The sequence below is a fragment of the Lissotriton vulgaris genome, chromosome 2_1 (genome assembly GCF_964263255.1).
Source record: "Lissotriton vulgaris chromosome 2_1, aLisVul1.2, whole genome shotgun sequence".
Classification (NCBI taxonomy): Eukaryota; Metazoa; Chordata; class Amphibia; order Caudata; family Salamandridae; genus Lissotriton; species Lissotriton vulgaris.
In genome coordinates this window covers 168545628-168572330 of record NC_141687.1, presented here as the reverse complement: position 1 = coordinate 168572330, position 26703 = coordinate 168545628, and the positions used below count along the sequence as shown (strand labels likewise).

At 47.8% G+C, this 26703-nt stretch overlaps 1 long non-coding RNA gene across 1 annotated transcript in view; it reads left to right on the top strand.

Moving 5' to 3' along the window:
• Positions 1–26703, top strand: part of LOC147729764 (uncharacterized) — a 118554-nt gene that overhangs the window by 61902 nt on the left and 29949 nt on the right. The window contains exon 2 of the long non-coding RNA XR_015308347.1: positions 4033–4087. This is a non-coding gene — a long non-coding RNA (uncharacterized LOC147729764). The remainder of the gene's footprint in view (positions 1–4032; positions 4088–26703) is intronic.

Genomic DNA, 26703 nt, shown 5'->3' with positions numbered 1-26703 from the left:
GAGCCGCGTTGAGCTTGTGGTACCTCTTTCCCACCTTGTGTTTAAATATGAAGTGCATATGCAATGAGCAAGTAGATATTGGCATAGCCAATAGGTCTCGCTTTTGGGACCTTATAAGTATTTAGTTATGCAGCACAATATCTTTGGTGCAACAACATCAACTATTGCATGGCTAAATACTTATAAGGCCCCAAAGGCGAGACCTATGGCTATGCCAATACTTGTTAAAAATAGGTAGGAATAATAGACCTGAACCATGAATGAGGGGTCATCTGTCACTTCAGCATTCAGAACTTTTGTCAAAATTTTGGCCCATTTCATTGGATCAGTTTTAAAAAGATCGTCTTGAACCCCATTCGGGCCTAGGGGCTTTATTTTTCGATATACCATCGATAGCTGCCTTACGTCCCCCTTCCATAAAAATTACGTTTGATTTACCCACCACTGCCATCATGTTGGACTCTACTTCAGCAAAATCATACCCATAAATCCCCTGAAAATGCACCACCCAGGCTTCAGGGGAAATCTAGCACTACTACCTGCCATTAACGTCCCGTGCGAAGAAAGGGTACTTTACTATCTCCCAAAACGTTTCACTATTCTTACAGACGTTGACCTGAAGAAGTTGGGCCCATGCCTCCTCACAGGTCGTTCGTTTTCTAGTGGCCACTGCAGTCTTGTAAGTTTTTCTGCATAGTACCACTTCCTTTCTGTTGCATGGATTTTTTTTTTTTGCCAATAAGCAGATTTTGATGGGCTCTGGTGCAAGAATGGTCAAACCACCTAGATTCAGGGACCACAGATTTGCTCTTCTTTAGATTTTGTCTTACTGATTAACCCCCACTGTCTTCCAGTGTCTTGCAATCAGACACCCACTGGGCTGCTGGCGGTATTCGAACAACAGAGACCCTACCCAAATCGGCCCCCAGGCTGCCCAAAAGCAGCTCACAGCTGGAAATCGGACCCAGGCCCCTCGGACATTGACCCAGTGCCCCCGTTACTTATCCGAAACGGCTGTTTGGTTTAAGCAAGTTCACTGACCGACCTACTGGAAGGTTTTGCTTTGGTTTCTATTCTGAGAAATCTCTCGCTACAAGTCTTTATCGGAGGAACACATTATTTACCAGTATTACCGTTTTTTGCCATTCTGTGAACTGGACTCTTTTTCACCCAAAAGACCCCATTTAGTAATCTGCACAGTGGGTACAACCATTCTGATTTTGGCTTTGTGTGTGCAGGCACAGATTAGTCCAGAATTAACTGATGTCAGTGCATCTGCACACATCACATATGGTGCGAAGCCACTGGCGCCACCTGCAGTCTCACAGGGGTACTACTTTGAATTTTTAAGATCTACTCTAAATGACTGGAGAATATTTTAAGGTGAGGAATCCGTGGTTAGGTAGTGTTTACTTGAGAAGGTGTTACCAAATGTAACTTATTTGATTAGTTAATACTTTTCGGGGACCCAAAGACCGTTTCTAACGTAATAAGCAACTGTAGGTGTGTCGGAAGAGTAGCACTAGCATAGAAACTGACAAACCAGGCCCACAAAAACTCTTTCCACAAATAATCGTGGATTGGAGGTGGATTAGTAAATTATTTTTTTGGTGTCCACCTGCAGGCAAGCTGTAATTTGTTGGCTGAGCGGGGACTCTATCGCCCTGGCGTATTAGAATACATGTATGTGCCAGGAGTAAAAATTGCTCGGCAATCACTTGGCATTAGGGCCACTAGAAAATCCCGCTTTAAAATCTACATGTTAAATACTCTTAGAGTTTGTCCGAGTACAATAGCACTTCAACTAATTTAATCAGGAACTCAGCTATGCAGTTCCAATGCTTAATTGATATGAGACAAATGTCGGAGCAGTCTTAAATGAAATATTCGACTCGTAATTTAATATGTACAATACACTTTGACTCGTACAGTTTTAATAGCTGGTCGCTTTTAACTAAATTATGTGTTTCAGATGTTTTACTAAATTGAAATGATTTTAATTAATCTGTAAAGCATTTACTTAATTACAAGTGAGGTGTAGCATTAAAATCGTGTTTTTCACTCGTTTGGGGGCCAGCTGGTTAGGATATTTTGGGGTTTTTGGACATCAAATAGCTGCAGATTTGGAGGCACATTTAAGACGATTGATGACTGAGGTGTCCCAGTTACTTGATACTCATATTTAGTTGCTTCTTTTTAGTCCTAGGAGTTTGTATGCACTGCTGCAGAGAGAGAAGTCAAAGTAGAAAGATGAAAATAGTTCCATTCTCCACTTATTAGTGCAAGGCTATCTTTAAGACCGACTGATGGCGATCTAGAGCAGTGTAGTCAGGCCCATGTGGAAGGTCTGTGCATAGAGTCACTTGTTTCAAAAAGCTATATTATAGTTTTGGTTATACACTGCTAACCTTCATGTTTGTCTAGACTATTTATAGCTGTAGGCATTAGCTGTCTCACTGGATTCATGTTATAACAGAAAATTAATAAATACTGCTTACGTAGAGGGATTGGGGTATGCCCCTTTCATCCATTGGCTTTCTTGGCTAGAGAGTGATGGCATCATGTTTGCTCACGAGTGAGTATCCACGTAACAAGTGGACTTTAGGGCCAAGACTTATGCTGTTACTTTAATTTGCAATCTCCTTTATTTCCTTTCCATTCTTTATCCTGTTTACACCTTTTTATTTTTTAGACATCCATACGTTTGCCTTCAATTTACAGTAATTCAAAGTCACTGGTACATTTCATTTGCACCAGTAAGTATCCTATTATCTGTGATCTGAATTAAAACTAAAAAGGGTTTCAGTAACCTTTGAGTACATCTAACTGCCTGAAAGCACCTGCACTTTTCTAATATTACTGTATGTAACGGCTAATTCAGTTTAAATCAAACTTATCTGAAGCGTATGGCTCCCACTTCACTGCAGGCTACGAGGCGGGAGGCTAGACTTGCTGATACCTGACTGCAACTTATCAGGGTTGCGAACTCTGACCCCTCTAACTTCCCGGGGAGTCTGATCAAAATTTATATATAGGGTGACCTTTGCTGCGAGCCTAATTGTGGATGCTGACAGCCTTTATTCGTGTATTTTCTCTCGCTCGTGATACTTCTGCACATTAATAATGATGTTACTACTATTGAGACAATTATATTGATTTTCCTGTTGGAGTGAATCCAGTTACGTGTTTATTTCACTCCTTATTTTATTTATTCCATGGTATTCCATTATCAAAATACATAACGTTGAGTCCTCACTATATGAATGGATTACTAGACACCTTCCTACTACTATCCATGCCTTGATAAAGTCTCTGTGGGAGACGAAACACGTGTTGGCGATTTGTGGTGGTTTGTATGCTGGAAAAACTTGTTTTTAATGAATTTTGAATAAAGTAGAATAATCAAAATTTCGAGCCGTGAAGAGGACCTCTTTCTTGATTCCACACTGGACCACTGTTTATCCCTATACTGTGTGCTTGTTATGATATTCCATGAATCTCACTGGTGACAATGGACAAATGTTTCTCTATCTGTACAATACGTACATAAAAACTGAAATACTTAAAAAATATGTTTTGGAGTGCTGTAAATAGATTCTCACCTCTCTAGCAGTTAAAACTAAAAAGGGTTTCATTAACTTTTGAGTACATCTAACTGCCTGGAAGCACCTGCACTGTTCTATTATTACTGTATGTAACAGCTAATTCAGTTTAAATTAAACTTATCTCAAGCGTATGGCTCCCACTTTTAGGCAGCAACTTTTTTTTCTTCATTTTTCAGCAAATCTTTGCCAATAACCATAAAATAATACATTGCACCAGCTTACCTTGCCTATTGGCTTTGCCAGTACTTGTTAGAATTAGTCGTAAGAAGGCTTTAATGGACCGGGATCACTGGCGATACTATATTAAGTACCTTAACTTTACTGATACTATTTGTTTGGACATACTATAATTTGTAGTGAGTCTCGGTAGTAATTGAGCTGAACAAGATAGAGCGATTCCCTTTACTGATGTGATGCTCTTTTACAGGTACGTGAGGGATTAGACCGACCCCACGCTCCAGCAGTGACCAAGCAGAACAATGGTAAGTCCTATTTGTACGTTTGAGGCTACCCAGCTATTAATTTAGTTGATTTTTTTTATCAAACATGTTTCTAGTAATTTAGGAAGCTGATGGTGTTAATCATGAGCATTTAATTGCGAGGTTGACATTTAAAGATGATGGTATACATCCCTCCCTTATGAACGGTGCCTGCATGCGTTGAAGTGAATGGACATTTTGCTGCATTGGCTGTTGCTTGTTGCCTGCATATACGGTACTGGTCCAAAAAGGGCTGTTAACGGCGGCTGCTGTATCATATGCCAAAATTGTCACGGATTATAAAAAGTGCACTTTTAATGGATACATCTTCAGCAGTTTCCTCGCTTTCCTCTCTCAGCATCCAACCTCAGCGCCGTGATATCCTACTCAGGATGATTGTTAGCGCTCTATAAATAAATTAAATACAAATATTCCTCCAGTTGCCTGTTCTCTGGTACCGGCAGGTGTCTCCATGCTGCATCTGATTCTGTGACTTATTAATAATATACTATGGGCCAGACACTGTGCTGCCCTCAGCTCCTATTTTTCCACTCCTCATTAGTGCGGGTCCAAACATGATATTGAAAAAGGTGAAGCTGGAGTTTCCAACACCGGTCAGCATCTTCTGACTAGCAATGCTGGATTTGTTTAGGATTGTTCTTGAGCCCTCAAGCCACTCCCAAAGATTGTGTTTGATCCTTTGGGCTTGGCGACTATGGTGTCTTCATCAGAGGCACCATTTGACTCCCTCACAGCAAAGCTATGGCACTCAAGAAGTTGAAGCCTGCCAATACACAGTCACCTGTTCATCCACTGCCACCTTTGAAGTGACGCAGGCGCTGCCCTTGAAACTGACTCCGGTGTTGCTCTCTGAAGTCTTCTGAAATAATTTCTGTGATGAAAGAAAAGATTAAAGTATGTTTTGACATATACCCTTGACAGAGCACCTCCACATGGTACAAAGATTTGCCTGGATGGGTTCAGATTTGTTGACTTCAAGGCCTTTGCCAAGCCCGGTGTGGCTTCGATATCTGCACAGAGACGATGACACGGAGGCTAATGACCCCCTTCCCTCTTATAATACTGATACTGTTTTTTTATATTGATTTGCAAAAGGTGCTGCTGTACTTAACCATAAAAGTATATCCCTTACCCTTCTGACTCTTCAGTCTAATTCTTTCTTTACTATGATGCTATGAAAAGCAGCAAGAGCTTTGACTTTGACCCTGCCCTCCTTCAAGGCAAAATCTAATATTTTAACTAATCTTACAACCATCTTCCTCCGTTACGAAGGACTTGGTCTACTTTTATGGGGCTCCTCTGGCACCTCTTCTGGCTGCTTGGGAAAAGCCCTTATTGGGCCCAGCAGTCTATGGGTAACTAACCATGCAACAGTCTTTCCATTGGTAAGTCACACTTTCTGTCGTTGCTCTCTTCACCAGAAAGTCTGAGACCCAAGCTTCCCTTAAAATCAGAACCTAAATGCTATTTCCATGGCTCTTCATATAGTCTCATAAATAAAGGACTGTTTTTTTTGGACAGGGTCTCCATTTGAGCCACTTCATCCTTGCCTTTAAACATTTTAGTTTTTTCTAGTTGCCATTACCTGGGTAAGAAGTGTCTGCAAGTTGCAAGCACTGATCGTGACAAATTGGTCTTTCAAACCAGAGTTGTTTTCCTTCCCAAGGTAGTGCCCTATTCCATCTGGTTCAATCCATCATCATTCCATCCTTCACCCGACTCCACATCACACCAAGGTGGGAAGGATACATTCAAAAGTGGTGGTTAGTGTATTGACACCAAGGATCTCTGCTTTGATGACCAAAACTGTATAGGGTACGCAGGTAACGGGAAGTGAAAAGCTGTTCAAGAGAGAATCTTGTTGAGGTGAAACTACTTCTGCATTAAAATGTGCTGTACTCTGGCACCTAAAGAACCACCTGAGGCCATTAGGGCTCATTCTACGATGGCAAAGTCGTCCACGTCCTCATTAGCCAGGCGTTCCTGTGTCTGAATCTGCAGAGCGATAATATGGGCATACCTTCATATTTTTTTCGTAAGCTCTAGTGCTTAGATTTGGAAGAGTGATTGGAAAGCAATCTTGCTTTTTCTGTCCTTCAGGACTGACTTGTCAGACCATACCTTTAAGCCCCTCCTCCTGGTTGTGTACTGCTTGGTAATGTATTCAAATGGCGAGGAATCTGCAAGTTGATGTAGCTGTCAGAAAGTTAATTACCTTCAGTAACTATCTTTCTGAAGAAAACTATGCCTGCATATTCTTGGATGGTCTTATGCCAGGTTTTAAAGGTTCCATATCATTTGCTTGCATCGCATCTGCTGTTCTAGTCCTTCCACCTTCTTGGTGCTGGAAAGATTTATGGGAAACTGACGTCTGATGCAAAGCTGGGTGCTTCATGGCTCCAGTGACATCGCAATGGCATTGCTTCTGGTGGTAATGTGTTGCCAGCTCTGCTGGAAAAGTTTCAAGAACAGTTTAGCACCTGGGATGCTCAAAAAGTGAGGCATCTGTAGGTAGAGTATCCACCAAAAAGTTAGTTACGTATCATACATAACTTTTTTCGAGATTTGGCCAGTGATGTTTGGAATGCCACCAGACAGATCCTTGGTGGAGGCTGGATTCTGCAGACACTGTGGCTTGGTCCATGGACACAGCATCAGACTGCACCACCAAGCTTTCATGTGTTTCATTGACTGCTCGGGACATGTTAGGCCAACTCTCATGGATCTGTCCTTTGATGGTGATTGGGCATTCGGAGTGAAGAACAACTCAGTTGTTGCATCTGGCCAAAGCAGCATGGTGCCGCCTACTGGTGCTCGAGAATTATTTCTGGGAAAAAGCCTGGCAACTGGAGGGATTTTAGGTGAGGAATATGTGGTAAGATTAGAAATCCATAAGAAATATTTTTATTGAAGGCAAGAAATGTTTTCTTCCTTGCAGACGGCCCTCGTCTTCTGCTAACCAATGTGCCTGCAGGTGGAAATGCTTAACTTAAAGTTCATAATTGATAAATTGCTCCCAAGAAAGGTTCTACAATAAGGATGTGCGTGGGTTCACACGGGCAGCCATTAATTTGGTTAGAATCCGATTCAGCTGCCATGCAGGATGCCTGATTCTCTGAAACCTTCTAGAAAATATTTCATCACAGCTATTATTTCGAGGGTCCTTTTCAGTGTACTGTAATTGCAGCAAGATGGGCATCAATGGAATGGTGTGGAAGTCTTGATTGTGCTATGTGGAGCAGGTAAGGAATGATTGCATTCTCAAGACAAGTAATAGGGTCATGTTTGTTGTTCAAGCACTGTATTACAAATCTCTTCTATTTGAATGCACAAGAGGTTCTGGTAAATAGATGTTTTACCTCTTTAAGACTCTTCATACATTCTGGTGGCAAGTTATAGATGTGCATAGTGTATGACTTTAAGAGCTATGTTCCCAAATTCAGTGACTTATGATGAGAATTGATAATTTTGCCTTTCATTCTCGATAATAGGTTCTGTTTGCATTCCAGGTCTTGTGGGGGGGGGGCGGGGGGGGGGGTTCCCAGAGGGATGAAGTACTTATGAAAGCAACCACAGTCTCGAACATTGTGGCGTTATTAAAATCATCTTTGTTCTGAATAGTTTGATCAACACTAATTGAATCGTAGGAATTTAGTGGAAAAGCATAGAACATTTTTTTATTTTTTGACCATGTGATCAGGAAAGCCCAGTAATGACAAATGTCTAGTAGTCGTCTAACTCTGATTCATGATTATCTATGTAGCATCTGCGTAGATCTGCCTAAACAGATTACGAAGGCCTGGAAGAACATGGAGCAGTTGTATTTCGCTATATTCCTATTGACTTGTTCCCATTGTTTATCTTCCATGGGAGATTCCAATATGCCATCCCTGAAGCATTTAAAACACGGGGTCGGTCTGGGGCTTAGGGCTTGTAGCTGGGCGTATAGGAAGGAGATGCATCCCTTAGAGGTAGACCCAGATTGAGCAAATTACTAAACTGGGAGTAATGCCCTGGTGGCGGCCAGCCGCACCAGGGGCTGCTGTACCCAATGTTTCAGCTGCAAAGAGTGCAATTCTTCTTTGGCAGTCAGTGCGAATTGTGTTTTGCATGCTTGAAATGTGAGGAGCTCCCCATCATCATATAGATGAGATCATATGGCGCCCTCCCACTCTCCAGGCTTCAAAGGGACCTTCCAGTTGTGCATGGGGGAACGCAGCATTAAAGTGTATAGGTGTGTAGGAGGAAGGAAAGGTCGTAAGCTGGAGCTTCTTGGTGAGAATGTTCCAAACCTATTCCGTGATCACCCACAATTGAGTCGCTCGGTAATATGCTTAGAAGTCCGGGAGCGCCAGACCACCCACCTTTTAGCGGTCTTGCGCGCAGGCCATAGGGCAGCGCGCACTCTCCCCTGCCATATAAATTTGGTAATCATGTGTCGCAATTCCCGAAAGAGACCTTCCTCCACTGGAATAGGCTGTCTTGAAAGAGGTAAAGTAAGCGCAGGAGAACATTAATTTTAATGGCATTAATCCTGCCCAGCCAGGTGATATATGCCACGCTCCATTTCCCTAGATCAGTTTTTAGTTGGCGGAGAAGGGGGTTGGGTGGGGAGGAATTTTTGCTTTATAAAGCTCTCATATGTGGGGGTGAGTTTGACTCCTAGGTAGGTGATTTTTTTTTTAGTGGTACAGAAAAAGGGGGGCACATCCTCCACCTGCCGCCATTCTTCTTTGGGGAGATTTATATTCAATAAGAAAGATTTAGACAGATTAATCTTAAAACCCGCAACCTGTTCGAACCGTGCATGTTCAATCTAGATAGCCGGTAGAGAGATTAGAGGTTCCGTGACTGGGAGGAGTTTGTAATCGGCAAAAAGCAAAATCTTATGATTGTCTGTGCTGAAGCGTATCCCCTGTATGTCCTGGTTTCCTATGATCCTGTGAGCCAAGGGTTCTATGCTCAGAGCGAAAAGGAGAGGGGACAAAGGGCAACCCTGTCTTGTCCCGCGAGCCAGAGCAAAAGGACGGGAAGAAACTCCATTGACCAAGACCCGAGAGTTAGGAGAGTGATAGTTGGCGGGAATCATCCAGATAAAAGTCTTTTTGAAGCCAAAGTGCTGAAGCTCTCTAAACAAGAAGGACCATTCCACGCAGTCAAATGCTTTCTCCGTATCCAGCGAGAGAAGTGCAGCTGGGATGTCCTTCTTCTGAACCTTTTCATTTAGGTGGATGATGCAACGCAGGTTCTCATGGGTCTGGCGGCCTTAATGAATCCTGGTTGGTCCAGGTCTATGAGACCGGGGAGTATTGACTCGAGACAGGTGGCCAATATTTTGGAGTAGATCTTAGCATCTAGGTTCAGCAGAGCTATCGGGCGGTAAGAAGAACAGGCCGTGGGGCTCTTGCCTGGCTTAGGGAGCACTGCCACAATCGCCTCGCTCTTGGAGGGGGTGACTTGCTGTGTAGAGGCAATTACGTTGAATAGAAGAGTTAAGACGGCAACCAACTCCGGCGCGAAGGTGTGAAAAAATGTGCAGAAAACCTGTCCGGCCCTGGTGCTTTCTGATGTTTGAGTGAGTCGATCGCCTTCTGTACTTCTTCAGTGGTTATGGGTTTCGCTAGGTTTTTATTGGAACTAGCCGCGACTTGGGGGAGGTCCAAAGAATCGAAGTACCCCAACTGGTCCTGCGAACGTGGGGATTCTGAGGTGTATAGATTCCAGTAGCATTCGACAAAGGCCTTTGTCTTCCCCTCCTCTGATTTAGGAGAGACTCCTTCCCCATCTGTTATGAGTTTGCTATATTAGTTTTCCTGCTTAGCCCGTAGTTGGCGAGCCAGTAAACACCCTACTTTATTCCCTCCCTCATATCACCTGGTCTGCAGGCGCAGGATGTTTTTTCCCCGCTCTATTAGTATAAATAGCCTGAAGTTTCCCCTTAAGGGCCGTGACTTTCTGCAGTTCCTGGATGGAGGGGCTGGTCTTACGGGCCTTCTCTGCTTCCACTAAGTCCCCTTCTAACTTAATACACTTCGCGCCTTGCTGTGATCTCAGGGTAGTGGCTAATTCGATGCATTTACCTCTGACCACTGCTTTGAGGGCGTCCTAGATGACTGCATGGGATGTAGCCTCCGGGTTGTTCGTTCAAAGTACTCCTTAATAGTTTTCCGGAGGTCATCACGGTGAAGTCTCTCCCTGCAAAGGAAGTTGGGGAAATAACAGTGTGCATGTTTTGGACGTCGGTTCGGCCATGTGAGCATCATATCTCTAGGGGGGCGTGGTCTGACAGGCAAATCGGGTGGAAGTGTGTTTGCATTATTGAGTGGAGAAGGGATTGGCTCATGAAAGTGTGGTCAGTGCAGGAGTAGTTCCTGTGAGAATGGGAACAAAATGAATAATCACGGACTGTGTGGTTGGCATTTCTCCACACGTCTACTGATCCCAAAAGCTGGAGCTAGGACCTGAGAACCGAACTGAAACCCCCTGATGCCCTCTGTGAGTGTGTTGAGTCCATCCCCTGATCCCAATCTAGATTCAAATCTCCCAAAAGTAGTATATCCCCCTGTGCATAATTTTCCAAAGTCATAAGGAAGGAGAGAATAAAATCCTGCTGGCGTGCATTTGGCGCATAACTGACAGCAAATGTGTATTGTCGACCCCTAAGGTCCCCCGCACCATAATGAACCTCCCATTTTTTTGTCTGTTTTGGTGTCTTGTGCTTGGAACCGGATCCCAGTGTGAAAGATCAACGCCACTCTGTTTTTCTTGGAGGAGTGTGAAGATCTAAATAGAAGGGGATAAGCTATATGATGTTATCGGTGTTCCTCTGGATTTTTTTTTTTTAAAGGTGCGTCTCTTTAAGAGCTGCCACCTGGACATTGTGATCCGACAGGTATTTCCAGAAGCGTTGTCGCTTCTTAGGGGAATTGAAACCCTGTGCATTCCAGGATATAGTCCTGACCACCATTGTTACGTGGCTGGCAGTTTACCCTCCCTGCTAAAGTCTAAGCCCAGGTGGTGCTCCTCAGCCCCCTCCCCTTTCAGCCCATGAATACAAAAAAAAAAAAGGGGGCACCATGACATCGAACTTAATTAACTAACCAAAGCAAACCTGTGTGATGGAACCCCCTCCCAGAGAGGAATCCCCTAACCAAGATGCACTCGAGGAACATTACTATTTCCGTTCCCCCAGCCCCAAAAGCAGCAAAATTCAAGGCATAGGCTTTGTGACACTGTGCAGCGACTTAACAGAATAACAATTAACCGAGATGGCATGCAACAAATATACTTAATAGAGATTCTCGGAGATCACCAGGATGATGCAAGTTCACCACCCTCCAGACAGATACCCCTTACCGCTGATAGAACAGTTCCCTTAATCTCTCGCAGCAGGACTCGAGCTCCCCAAGGCCCAGACGACAAGTTCTAAGTCCCAGGCTTTCGAGTAGCGACGAGACCTCTGGGCCCTTCACTGATAATTGGCTTGCAAGTCCTCCGCACCATGCATCCCACCATAGCAACTTTAGGCCGTCTCCAAGGGTACAGGCCAGGCACGAACCTAACTCAGTCAAGGAAAGTGTTCATAGGTAGATCTATCCCGTACTCTTAATGTCAGCAAAACAGTTCGGGTATTTCTGTCTCCTAGTTGCCACTTGTTGTGCTATACAAGGTATCCCAGGACATATCTTCACCCTGTGGAGCCCATTGTCCGCCACTGATTTCCACCCTGCCCTCTACGCAGCTGCTCACCCTCTGTATCTGGAGGAGGGGTCATGTCATGGGTGGTGTGGATCTCGATCCCCAGCAGATCTGCAGCCTCCCTGAGCTCCGTGCAATGGTGATGTTTGTTTTCCCATTGGAAGGCGATGCCAAAGGGGTAAGTCCATCGATATCTGGTCTTTTTTTCTCTCAGGAAGTCCTTTAACGGACTGAGTTGTTGGCGTCGCAGGAATGTGGCCTGTGCCACATCTTGAAAGAGTGAGCATGAGGCGTTTTGGAAGGTATCCTGATCGGTGGCTCTTGCTTTTTGGAGGACCAATGCTTTGCCTTTTAAATGAGCTAAACATCACCAGCACATCACAGGGCTTTCGATTCTCTCCCGCCAGGCGTGGACCAATTCCGTGGACTCTTTCCAGCTGAACCTCAGGCCCCTCCTCCCTCAACACTGAGGAGAAGAGGCCCACTGTGAACGCCTCCAAGTCTGGGCCCTCACAATCTTCATCTAGGCCTCTCGCTCGGAGGCTGTCGCGTTGTGAGCGATTTTCTAAGTCTTCGCATTTAAGCAGGGAGGCACGCAGTTGTCCACTTGGGTCCGCCGCGTTTTCTTCCAAGGACGTGAGACTGTCAGCCAGCTCCTGGTATTTTGCTTCGAGATTTTGGGTTCTAGTACCCACTGAGACCACATCTGATTGTAGGGTCACCATTTTCTCTCTCATTTCGGCCCAAAAAGATTCAAAGGAAGCGTCCATATCAGCCTTGATGTCTGCCCTTAGTTCCTTTTTTAAATCCCGCAGGGAGGACAGGAGGTCCTCTCTAGTTAGTGCCATGGTCCCCAATGACGACGTTGCCTCCTCGCCTGCCACACTAGACCTGCTGTTGCAAAGTAATTGTAGACCTTATTGTTGGGGGTCTTTTTGGGTGGCATAAGGAGGGGCCGCTTCCTGGTCCGCGTCTGACCACCTCTCCTGTTTCTCAGAGCGACAGTCGAGTGATTGAGGTCGCTGGTAGACCCCAGGCCTCTTATCCTCTCATGCAGGGGGTCCTCTCTGGCCCCAGGCCCTGCTCGTGACCTGTCCACTGTATTGGCCAGCGCCTGTGCTATCGACCCTCCCCCCCCTGCACCCTCTCACCAACCCTTCCCCGGCCCACAACAAAGCGCTGCTGGGGAGCTTTTAGCAGTGTGCCTGATCCAGCTTGGTTCCCATGTTAAGGTCCGGCATCAGGAGCTTCTGCGGTGTGGGGGCCCCCAGCTGACCCTCTCTGTGGGTATTGCTTGGACCTGGTGACTGACCTGCCGCCCCACAGTTCTCTGGTTGCACTTGCCTTATCTGAGGAAGTGGAGCGTTGTCCCCGTCACTTGCAGTGATTCTGGCGCTATTGAGCTTGTGCGCAGGTTTCCGCTGCTTCCTGCTATCTGTGGCCTCCAAATTGCGGTTGCCCTGGCAGGGGTTCTCCCAGTCTGGAGTTAGGGAAACCATGCCGCCACACCACCGGGAACCGAGACGTGGACAAGTATTCCCTGGTCAGCGCATCGGGCCCACCATTTTGTGCGCACTCTGCCACCGTAGCCGGAGCTTCTCTTGCTGACCATTCCGCACATCAGACAACTTCGGGTGTCTGAGTTACGCAGCCGGGAGCCCTACCTGCGGGCCCCTTCTACCAGGCCCCCCGAAGTCAGCAATTGGGGTGACTGGTGCTCAGATGGTTCGCAGCCTGGGGTGCGATGTGTTTCATGACGCCAGTTTCTTTCCCCTCCGCGCGATGAGCACTGTCAAGTCAGCCAGCGAACAATGCCGCTCGTGCAGGCGCCCTACAGCAAAGCCGTGGTGATCCTCCTCACTCCCCCCTTCAGGGGTGCTCCAACACGGCTCTGGGGATCCGCAGGTACACCTTATTTAATTGATTTATGTGGGGCCTGAGACTATCGTAATCACGTCCGATCGGCCATGTTAGTTGGCCACGCCCTCTTGATCCCCATCGCTGTTTAACTGGAGCCAGACCCGTCCGGGCACTCTTTAAGAGGAGCTGATAAAGGAGTTTGATAGCCATTGTCTTCCCCTGTTATAACGAAGAGATAACTGAGGCAGTCATGTTCTGGAATCTCTGCAGTACCACCAGCCAAGCACCCTGCCCGCCAAGGCCCTGTATAAAAGAAAATGCCTGTCCGGAAGGTCGTAGATCTCTTGCAAGACTGAGAGGGGGTGGGGTGGGGTGGGGAGGGGGGGTGACTACACCTCCTGTGGAGAACAGATCTCCCATTACAGTAGGATCCAGCCTCGACCCATATGTGCAGACACCCCCAGTTTCCCATGGAGGGCTATGATTGTGCCATCATCTTTGGAGGGCCTCCGAAGAATATGAGACCCTTGTACGAGTCCTCTGCTGCGCCCTGGCCCAAACAAGTCTTGCCGTCCTGATCAGTATATTCTCACCTCGAACTATCAACACTGGGGTTGGTTTCAGCATGAGCTGGATCAAAAGACCTGCTGAGGCAAGCCATGCTCTCCGTGGCCCAGATCATCCCTTAGACGAGAATGCCACCCACTGTAGCTGTGCTGCCAAATAATAAAGTTTAAGGTCCGGCGTTGCCATTCTCCCCTCATCCATGGGGAGGCGTGGCTTCTGCAGTGCCACTTGCTGTCTGGAAGAGCCCCAGTACAAAATCAAAAGGCTGCTAACCAATTCCTGAAAAAAAACTCCTTGAGTGTTCTGCCGGCAGAGCAGCAAATATAAAGAATCCATGGTAGTATCGACATACCAATATCCGGCTGCTCACAGAGAGGGAGACTGCTCCAAAAGGCAACCGATTGTTTCTACGCCGATAGAGTACAACCATAGTTGCCCTCAACTTGCTGCTCCGCTGATCTATATATCACTACTCCCAGGTACCAGGAGGTAGATTGCTCCCACAGCAGTGCCAGTGCAGTCCTAGCGGTTAGAGCAGGGCTCGAAAATTCCACTCGACCGCTCGCATTGTCAAGCTAAATTTAACGAGGTTAGGCTGTTTTTAGGTCCTACTCGCCCTTTCTGGCGTGTAGGAAAACAAACCAACTTTTGTCCTCTGTCTGTGAAAACAGAGCAAATGTGACAAGATAACAAGATTTAAAGACATTTTTATTCCTCACAAAGTTAATGAGCAATAAAGATGCCTTTAAATCTTGTTATCTTGTCACATTTGATCCGCTTTCAGAGACGGGGTCAAGTAGGTTGCAGTTAGGTGGAGGACATTTTTTAAGATACTAGTCCTGCAGGACTAGTACAATTTTGTGGATTTTTCGAGCCCTGGGTTAGAGGCCCCTCAATGTTTTGGTGTAGCGGATAGGCACTAGATTTCTGCTAATTGATTTCGAGGCCTGATATCTCCCTGAATACGGAAAGGGCGGTAAGCACCCCATCTAGGTCAGGTGGCCCCCCCCGCCTATGTAAAAGCATATCATCCACATATAGCGAAATATACAGACTATCCGCCTCTATCTGCAGTCCTCTGTAGTGCCTCCCCTGCTGCACAGTCAGTGAAAAGAGCTCTATTGCCAAGGCGAACAATAGCAGGAATAGTGGGCAGCCCTGCCTGATGCCCTGATCCACCGGGGAGGAATCTGATATCGCCGATCACATCCTGATCCTCACTACTGTCATGATATATATTATTCGGACAAGGAGATGGACTGAGAGCTGAAACTCGCCCCAGTCATAAATCTGGGTTGAATCTATCATCGTTCTTTAGCTCACTTCACCACCCCAGTTCAGACACCACCATGTGCAAATCCGTCTTGACCCTGTTCTGATGAGAACAGTCCAGCCCAAACAGCCAAGCCATGTCTTCCTGGACCGCAAACATGCATCCTGATACCGGTTTCAGGGGTAACACCCCTTATCAGCAAGGATAGCTTGAATTCAGTGGCAAAGTGAGCAAGGGACCCACATCTGGGCATACCCTGCCAACTTAGGGTGAACAAAGCAAACACAAGGAGATGATGGACGGAGCGCTGAAACTTTTTCAGACACTCCCCTCAAACCCCCTCCCCCCCCCACTATTTTGTGTTGCATTTTCACTCTAAGTGGAAAGGGTATGCCCAGATGTGGGTCCCGTGCTCGCTGCACCACTGGTTTCAAGCTAGCCTGGCTGAGGGGTGATGCCCCAAAACCTGTCCCAGGATGTTTGTTTTCTGGTCCAGGGAGGACCTGGCCTGGCAGTTCGGAGTGGACTGTTCCCATTGGGGCCAGTGTCAAGGCTGATTTACACATGTCTAGGTCCAAACTGGAATAGTGTGGTGAGCAAAATAACAATGTAATAAACCCAGATCTGTGACATGGGGTGAATGTTTGACAGTGTTCAAATTCCGTCCATCTTTTTGTGTTGCATACAATATTCGGGTCCATTCAACAAACTATAGAGGCTCCGTTTTTTAGGTCTCGGCGTCAACGCGCGGAAGCGCGTCTCCGCCGAGATCTTTTGTCAGCGACTATCATTCCCAGGAGACAGTCCTGGCCACGCGCATCCTTCCAGGCGATTTGTAACTGGAACGCGCGCTGTGGCCAGGCGCTGTCTCCTGGGAAGCGCAAGCACCACACACGCATGCGCATACACATACACACGCGCCCATGCACGCACGCACATACATACATACAGAGACACCACGCCTGACTCATACACACACACACACGCGCACACACACAAGTGCACCGAGGCCCCCCCTCCCCCGCCGTCATCGTCGCACACATACATACATACATACATACATACATACATACATACACACACACACACGAGCATACACACACACAAGTGCACCAATCGCGCTCCAGCCTTTTGGAACTTACCTTACCTCAGCACGCGGCGCCCAACCTCCTGCTGGCGCGGCCCCGGGGCTCTACACCGCTCACAGGAGCCCCGGGCCGCGAGACGCTACGACTCCGCCTGCCTCCTCTTCCGGTGTGAACGTGGCCCCGCCCCCGTCACAGGCGACCGTGCCTGACTTCCGGGGCGGCCGCGAGTTCAATGAAATCGTGAGGGGTGACAGAGGCCAAGTCCCACTTGAGTTTGTTCAGCGTCAACAGCTCCATTTGCACTAATTCGTCGGGTCCGATGGAGTTATCAGTATAAATGCAAAGTTTTTCCGCCGTTAGAGGAATGGTTTCTTTCATTTTTGAGGCCACGAACATGCAGATAGCCCCCAGCAGCTGCAATCTGTTTTTCTTCAGCGGTTCCACCGACAAAAATCTGTCCAAGTAATTCATGGCTAATGGGAACACCTCCTCTTCACATTTCTGCTCTTCACAAACCTCCAGCATCCAGGTAAGCCCTTCGGATGGTTTCCACCTCGCAGCACAGCAGCTGATGTTCCATGTCTCCCCCGGCGCGCGGTGCCTGCTCTTGAGAGGGGGTGCGGGGTGCCCGTGCTGTCCTGTGAGTGAGAGACCTCCGTTCAGTGCTTGCTGCTGCCGCGATACTAAGAAAGCTTTTTCAGAAACTATGTAGGAGCGTGATTGGAGACCCACAACTGCAAATAACCCAATCACAAACACGCTGGTACATTGCACAGGCAGAATCTACTACATTAACTGATGCAAATGAAAAGCATCTTTGCTTCTACTTCAGGACGTACAACCATTTTCAAAATATTAAATGACCTAAGTCTACTTAAATTAAAACGACTGCTCTTTCTGCTGCAACACTTCCAAGGTGCTCCAAGATGTATGTATGTCAAGCTTTGCATGCAGCCTGTACAAAAGTCCCTGCAGGTTTCAGATACAAAAGGCAGTGAGCGGGCTAGGGTGCTAGTATTATCTCTACCTAGTGGTGAGTGCAGAGTGCAGAGTGGTGGTGAGGGCAGAGTTTTATTTTTGATTTAAAGAAAAAAAATGTCATGAGCAATGCCAATAGCTCTACCTTTAATGATGCAGAGACCATTGCATTGCAAATGCTTGTTTAACTAGAATTGTAGAAACGCAGCGGAATTGAGAACTCGCGTTTGCTGGGGGAATGTGGGAACTCTGTTAACAATTATATTGTGCATTGATTGGCATTGTTCGTTTTTACTTAATTTTGAGGAATCGTTTTTAAAATAACTCACTGTAAACTTTGGAGGCTAATTTCTACCACCTATGTGCGGCACTACATTTGGGGACTGAATCTTTGAAAATAAAACATATTTTCGGGACACGCTCTGTCCCTGGTGGCCATCTTTAAATTGCCGCGAGCTGACGGAGGCAAGTGCACCAGTCCTTGCACGCCGACCGCCCATTGCTGCTATTTTAGAATCATGGTCTTGACGCGCAGCGGTCGCGCCAATGTCGCGACAAAGGTGCGACAAAGACAAGACCGTCTGAGACCGACTGGGACCTGGGACCAAGACCTATGCCCAAAATCCTCCCCTCATGAAACCTATTACGCAATTTTCGTCCAATCAGTTTGTGAGGCAGGAGTGGCTCAAACTGTAGTTTACTATGTCCTTTAGAGGCAAACTTTCTATGTAACAGCTGTAATTCTGGCTTTAATAATCTTAGTTCAAATGTGGATACTGGTCCTATGGTTGAACAGTTAAGTGAGCAGGAATTGTTATGAAAATCCCCTAGTAATAATAACATTTATAATTTTTGGAGTATTAATTGCCGCTCCCTTCCAAAACATAAGGAGGACATTTTTAATTTTTTAAATCGCGAAGAAGTTGATGCTATTTTTTTGACAGAAACTTGGTTGAATGATAGTTCATGGCCGGATGTGGCGTGCGACCTGCCTGAGAACTATACTATAATAAGGCGAGATAGAATACTCAAAGGTGGAGGGATCGCGAATATTTTTATGAAAAGTTATTCTTGTAAACTGGAAGACCTCCTTTTGGCGGATTGCGAAGCTGCCCTTTTTAGGAGCTACTGAATGCCTCTATTAGTGAGGCTGAGATGCCTGCCGTCTGGAAACATGCAATGGTCCTACCTTTGCTGAAGAAGTCCAATGCGGACCCTGCTATGCCAACGAATTTTAGGCCGATTTCCCTGCTCCTGATGCTTTCCAAAGTCTTGGAGAAACATGTAAACGCCCAGCTATCTATGTTTGTGGAATCCTCTAATTTTATGCACACTTCACAATCGGGCTTTAGAGCAGGGTTCTTAACAGACTACACTGCTGGGCATAACAGAGATGCTTTGCCAGTGTCTACGTGATACAGTGGCACTTATACTACTAGACTTTAGCGCCGCGTTGGATACGGTTTCTCACACCGTATTAATAAAGTCTTTACAGGCATTGGGCATCTCTGGATCGGAGCTTGGCTGGCTGCCTTCCTTTTTATCGGCACAAACATTCCAGGTCTTTTCCACTAGGGCCACCTCAAAGTCTTACACATCACGGTATGGGGTGCCATAGGGCTCAATTTTGAGTACACTCTTCTTTAACATCTATGTGCAACCCTTGGCAGTGATTGCTGAGGAAGCAGGGTTGGCACTTTTTTCATACGCCGATGATACTCCTATCATCTTTTCTTTATCGGCTGATAAGAGACTGGGTCCTTCTGTTCTGCAATTGGGCTTATGCAACATTGCATCGTGGATGCAATTGAATTTGCTTAAGCTCAATGGAGAAAAGACAGAAGTGCTTATTTTTGGAAAAAACTCTGAACATTGGGGCCCTCAACATTGGTCAGCGGAAGTGTGGCCCTTGCCCAAGCCTTCCTCTCAGGTCCGCAATCTAGGCTTTATTATTGACAACACAATTGTCAATGAAACAACCGGCAGTACAAACTGCAGCCACCTGTTTTACCATCCTAAAATGGTTAAAAAAAATCATTTGGATGCTCCCTGTTGACTCCCAAAGATTGGTAGTCCAGGCACTCGTAACATCTCGCCTGGACTATGGTAACGTCCTTTTTCTGGGTTCAAACAGGGATGTGCTGCATAAGCTTCAGGTGGTGCAGAACTCTGCGGCCAGATTGCTCTATGGACTTCCGAGAATGTCCAGCACGGCTAATGCCCTGAGAGAATTACATTGGCTCATAGTGGAACAGCGCACAAAATTTAAGGCCCTGTGCTATATGTTCAGAATTAAGATTGGCTCAGCTCCTAAATACCTACAAGATCTGGTACGCCCTTACCTTCCTTCTCGCCTGCTTGGCTCCTCCTCAGAAGAGAAATTCGAAATTCCCAGGAACAAATTAATGAGAATGGGAGGGCGCTCCTTTTCTCTTCTTGGACCAACTTTGTGGAATTCCCTACCTGATGTGCTGCGGAAGGAGAAGCTGTACCCCAATTTTTGCAAGCAATTAAAAACTTGGCTTTTTACTCGACAATTCTAATTTCAAATTTCCAGAGTCTCTTTTTATGGCCTGCGCTGGGAAACCCTTGTTGGGTAGCTGTGCGCATTAGAAAAATAAATTAACATAAGGCGCCTTGACCCCCACTGGGCTAAGTTGCGCTGTTACAAATCACTTTTCATTCATTCATTCATTCATTCATTCATTCATTCATAACATAACATAGTGTGAGCCCCTTCCCAAGCATGGTATTGTATAAGAATTTCCAGTGGATGGAGTCGAACGCCTTCCTGATGTTTACCAACAGCACTAGGGAAAACAATGGATGTCCAGAACATGAGTGAGATGACGTGTGTTGGGCATGGTTCTCCGGGTGTGAGCACGCCCTGCCTAATCTGGGTGCTTTTAGCTCACCAACAAGAGGTAAGATGTGGTTCGCTTCAATCTTGCTCAGTATCTTGTAGTCTCCGTTAAGCATAGAGAGGAAGTGATAGAAATCCACCATGCCTAGATCCTTGTGCTTCCTAAGCAAGGACATGATCACAGCATCCCTCATAGAGGGCAGGAGCACGCCCCGTGCTAACACCCCATTGAAGATGTCCACTTGTTTATCGGCCAGGACAGCAGCATAGGTGTCATAGAACTCAATAGGTAACCAGTCTGATCCCATGGTCTTACCCTGTGCCAGCTCTTTGATTGCACCCTTCACCTCATGAACAGTGATATTGGCACTGATCCTCATCATCGTTTTCGGATCCTAAACAGGAAGCGAGGAATCTGCAACATTCTGCAGAAGGTCCTCCCCCGCTGCTGCGGTATCGTAAGTCCCCTGGTCTTCTTATGGAGAAGCCAAGTCAGCATGCTCTGCGACGTTATTTCTCTCTCCTCATGAGCCGGTGCAATGTAGACCTTTTTTAGCCCTACCGTGTGAAACGTTTCACCTATGCAACCAATTTCTGCCATTCTTCTAACAGCTGTACCCTACCTTCAGCTGTTCCACCCAGATCTGGGAAGAAACCATTCAGAACCCACTCCTGCCACTTGATGTCCGAATCGAACACAGCAAAGTAGTAGTTTTTTTTTTTAAATTTTTTAAAACCTTTATTTCAAAACAATGCACACAGCTATTCAGCCTTACATCCCGGAGGCGAGGCAGCAGAGCGAAACAAAGGAACCAAAGTGCAAAAATCAGTACATCAGAACAAACGAAGGTTGATTTTAAAGTTTTTTGTAAGCAATGTAAAAGAGAGGGAGAAAAAGAAAGAAAGCGCCGGAACTGGAGCAAGAGAGAGGCAATGGAATGTAGAGTACAGTGAGGCGTAATGAGGGGGTCAAGAAGGCACAGTGAACACAGATATGTCCAGCGGAGTATAACATTAGGAATGGGGAGGGAGGAAAACACAGGATAACAGCATAAAAATCTACAGTTGGAGTCACAGGCTACGGTGATGTGTTCCTCCTGTGGAGCGGGGTCTGGAGGTACGCAAATGTCCCCTCTGTATTCATTCCAAGCCCCCCACATTTTCTGCCACTTTTTAGGTTTACCCCTGGCAACATACACAGTCTTTTCCCGGAACATACACCAATCCATATTGGCCTTCCACTGTACAACCATCGGAGCCGTTGTAGCTCCCCATTTCTGTGCAATGTCCCTTTTAGCTACCATATTACCAAGGGTCACCCTTTGGGTCTGGGCCACGTTGTGATCTGTCGGACCCCAGATGTTCAGAAGGCACCTCCTGGCTTCCGCATGCACTGCCACCCCAGTCACCTCGCTCATAATCGAGTGCACACGTCGCCAGTAGGAAGTTATTGCAGGACATTCCCATAGAATGTGCATGAAGGTGGCAAGGGCGCCACATCCTCGCCTACGAAGGCCGTCGACAGAGTAGCCCATGTGCACAAGTCTGGGACCAGTGACATAAACTCTGTGCAAGATTTTGAGCTGCACCAGCCGAAGACGGGAGGAGATAGCAACCTCCCTGGGGGAGGACACCGCACTCTGCCAATCTTCGTCATCAATCTCTATCCCATCTCGCACCCACTGGTCCCTCACACCCAGGAGTAGGTCTGTACGGACGTTGATGAGTTTCTTGTATGTCAATGAAATGGCACTGTCTGGCATATGGCCGTCCAGCACCCTATCTTCCAAAGGAGAACTTTCGGGGATCACCTCCCCCTCCGGTTTGGCGGACAGCAATGCATGTCTCAGCTGAGCATACCGGAAGAATTCCGTTTCACCCAGCTGAAATTCTGCTTTTAACTGGGCGAAAGTTTTAAACTCTCCACGCAGCAACATGTCCTCCACCCTAGAGATGCCAATTAGGTCCCACTTATCGAAGCCCTTGGTATGCCATAGTTTGCCCAGGATGTCGCACAATGGGGTCGCCTTTGTAGTCTATCCTTCCATCCCTGCGCCTTAGTAATCGCCCTCCAAATATGGACCGCGGTTTTTGTTGGACCAGACATCCGCCTGTCGAGAGACCTCGAGTAGAGCGCTCTGTGATACTTCCCGCCACCCAGCAGCCATCGATCCATGGCATACCCCGGGTTGTCCGCCGGACCGTATAAACCGTGATTAATAGCCGCTAACTGGGAGGCCCAGTAATACCTCCGCACATCAGGCAGTGCTATCCCTCCATCGTACCACGGTAGCGTGAGCTTCGTGATAGCGATGCGAGGGCGGCCATCCCAAAGTAGGGCGTGTTGCAGGCTTTCGATCTCACCGAAGTATCGAGCTGGGACCGGGTCCTAGGTATTTTGTAGGGCATAGAGAAACCTGGGCAAGGACATCATTTTAAACAACGCCGCGCGCCCAAGCAGGGAGAGCGGGAGTTTGCGCCATCCCTCCACATCACGCCGGAGGCGGAGAAGAGGGGGAAGCAAATTGTGCTTATAGCGCGCCTTAGAGTTAGTGGAGATGTAGATCCCCAAATACTTAAAGCCCTGACTCGCCACCTGTATACCACAACCCCTCGGAAGGCGAGGCGTTCCCCCCCCCCCCCTTCAGGACGTACAGGTAGGACTTAGACCAGTTAATAACTAGGCCGGAGTACCGACCGAAAAGTCGCAATACGTCACAGGCCACAATAAGGGATCTACAGGGGGAGGTGAGATACAAAAGAATATCATCTGCGTACAGTGACACTCGATCCTCGAAATCAGGGGCCCATCTGATACCATGTAGGTCGGGGTGGCTACGTAACCAGGCCGCCAGCGGTTCAAGTGCGAGTGCAAACAGGAGGGGCGACAAAGGACAGCCCTGCCTGGTGCCTCTCTGAAGAACAAAGGGTGCGGAAACTCGACCGTTGACAGCTACGTTAGCCAACGGTCCGGCGTACAGAAGTTTGACCCACCCCACAAATTCCGGGCCAAAACCGAGCTTCGCCAACACTGCCCACAGGTAACTCCACTCAAGGGAGTCGAAAGCCATCGTGGCATCCAACGACGCCAGGACAGCCGGCTCCTCAAGCGTATGGGCCCTGGCCAGGGCACCGTGAAGTAGACGCAGATTAAGAGCAGTGTTGCGGTGTGGAATAAAGCCCGACTGGTCCGGGTGCACTAAGTCACCGATGACGCCAATCAGACGGTTGGCGAGCATTTTGGCTAGAATCTTAGGCTCCGCGTTCAAAAGAGAGATGGGGCGATACGATCGGCACAAGTCTCTTGGCTTCCCTTCCTTATGGATAACCACGATGGTGGCCAACCTCTGGTCAGGGGGAAGTAGGCCAGCCTCCCGCGCCTCCAGGAACATATTCCGCAAATGCGGGGAAACTACATCCGGTTTGATCTTATATAGCTCTACCGGAATGCCGTTAGGGCCAGGCGCCTTGCCAGATCTCAAGGAACGAATTGCAAGTGCAACCTCGTCCACGGATATATCCTTGTCTAGGTCATCTCGATCTGCGTCCGACAGGCACGGGAGATCGATATCCGACAGGAAAGCACCCGAATCGGCCTCCGACCGGTCCGAGACAGAGGCATAAACGCCCTGAAAATAATCTGAAAAGGACTCCGCGATGGCGATCGGATCAGTGACTAACACTCCATTCTCTCCCAGTATCTCAGGGACGACTCGGCTGGCCCTCTTTCTTATCGAGCCAGGCCAGCAACTTTCCCGCCTTGTCGTAGATCCGACACTGCTGTTTCCTGCCCAGGACGAGCGCAGCGTCGGTGGCAAGGTCACGATACTCCGATTGTTTAATGGAGAGGTTATGTAACATGTCGGGCTCAGGGCCCGCCTCCAATCGGGAGTCTAACTCCATGATCTCCGCCTCGATACGCACCATGTCGGCGTCTCTGTTCCTACGGGCTTCCGCTATGAGAGTAAAGGCCTCACTCCGCAAGACCGTTTTAAAAGCCTCCCACGAAGTGGCAGCCGATGTAACCGACCCCACATTCTCGGCGAAGTAGAGTTCGATAGCCTTGGCCAGGAGACCACGAGTCTTGGGGTTTCGGAAGTACCACGGATTGACCACCACCGGTCGCTCCGATACGACAATATTAAAATCGAATGAGACCCACAGCGGGAAATGGTCCGAAATGCCCCTCGCCAAAAAACGGGCTTCAGAGATCGCCGGTGCATGAGCTGCCAAGGCAAGGACGTAGTCGATCCTGGAGAGACTACCGTGAGCACCAGAATGAAATGAATATTGGCTCTGTGTAGGATGTAGAAGTCTCCAGCAGTCGACCAACCCCATAGTGTCAAGAAAAGTGGGCAGCCACATTTGTGAGCTTCGGAGGTCTCTAGGCGGATGTCTGTCCAAGGAACCGGAACAAACAGAAATAAAGTCACCCCCCAAAATGAGCAACCCTGCTGGCAGATTCAAAATGGCGCTACCAAGGTCCTGGAAAGTGTTATTTTGCAAACCCGGAGGAACATAAACCGAAACCAATGTCAAGGCACGCCCCTCCCAGCGCCCTGCAACGGCTGCGTACCGCCCCCTCTCGTCAACAATAGTGGAGTCAATCCCAAAAGGGAGGGACGTACGCACCATAACACCCACCCCCCGGGACCCCGAAGAGAACCCCGAATGAGCCACCATTTTGAAACCCTTCCTGTTGAGCGCTCTACATGTATTCCCCATCAAGTGTGTCTCCTGCAAGAGAACAATATCAGGCATAAATCTTTTAAGCAGTTGCAATACTACCCCTCTTTTAATACGATCACCCAAGCCATTGACGTTCCAACAAAGAACTTGCAATTTCCTACCCCCCATCGTCGTGTCCCAAGTCCTCACCAACCCCCAAAAGCCTCAACGACAAATGAAACAAGACAGAGCATATGAACCATTGCCTAAGGGAAAGAAGGAAGCAAAGAAAACGCACAAAACCATTCCCAACACCGCCCCCCACCCTGCACCCCTGCAGCAGACTAAAAAGCCCCCCCAACCAGCAGTGTGCCTGTCGCCCCATAAACTAAGCTACAAAAAAGACCCTAGAGGAGTAAGGAACCCCCGCATTCCCCCCCTGCCACCCTCCATGTGCGAATAGGATTTTCTAAGTAAAGTGCAACAGCTTGGCATTATCAGTCACAGTCAACGGGCACACCAACCGCTAAGGCAGTGCGGGAAGCACTATTCCTGAAGATCAGGGCCACCAGAGGCTCCTTCGGAGTGTTCCTCCTGTTCTTCTCGATGGTGCGGCAAAGTATCCAGCCAGTCACTCACAGTCTCAGGCATATCCAAGAACAGGGCTCTGCCATCACGTTCAACACGCAGCTTAGCGGGGAACAGCATAGAGTACTTCGGCCCCAAATCCCTGAGGTGCCGCTTTACCCCGGCAAAGCTTTGGCGTTGTCTCTGAACAGCCCTGGTGAAGTCCGGGTAGAAATTCACATCAGCGTTCTGAAACTTGAGAGGCCCATGTCGCCTCGAGGCCTGGAGAATCACATCCCGATCCCTGAAATTGAATGAACGGGCGATGATGGGTCTCGGTGCGACACCCGTCTTCGGAGGGCCGCCAGGTATTCTGTGGGCCCGCTCCACCGAGAAAAAGTGGCTGAGACCTGCTGGAGCTAGATGGGTCTTTACCAAGTCCTCCACAAAAAGGTCGACGGCCGCTTCCTCTGCACCCTCCGGCACACCAATGATGCGCACGTTTTGCCGCCGGGCACGTCCTTCGAAATCCTCCAGCCGCCTCGAGAACAGGTCATTGACTGACCGCAAAGTACGGACCTCCGCTTGCAGGTCCGAGACATCGGTCGTGAGGCTGGAGGTCTTGATATCGAGAGATTTCACTCGATCATTAGTTTTGCCCAGGTCAGCCCTGATCAAGTTGAGATCGATAGCCAAGGTGTCCACCTTATGTGCCAGGACCTCGTGCTGCTTATGTATCTCAGTCCTGATGCTTGGGATAGCCCCCATGATGTCGCGTAAAGTGAGCTCATGCGTAAGGAGTCCTTAGACTGGGCGACTACAGAGGGCGAGGTCCTTTGTTGGGCGTACCGATCGATCTTATTTGTCTGGGGTTGGATCGTCTTCCTGCTAGCCCGGTTCGCCGTCCTGTCGGGATTACCCCTGCCAGCCATGTTGGGTCTGGAGAGAACAAAGGGCGATACGGCGAGGACACTGTGGGCACTCGAGTAGGCACGAAGCTCAGCGTCCACGAGGGCCAAATCAGCAATAAGCAACT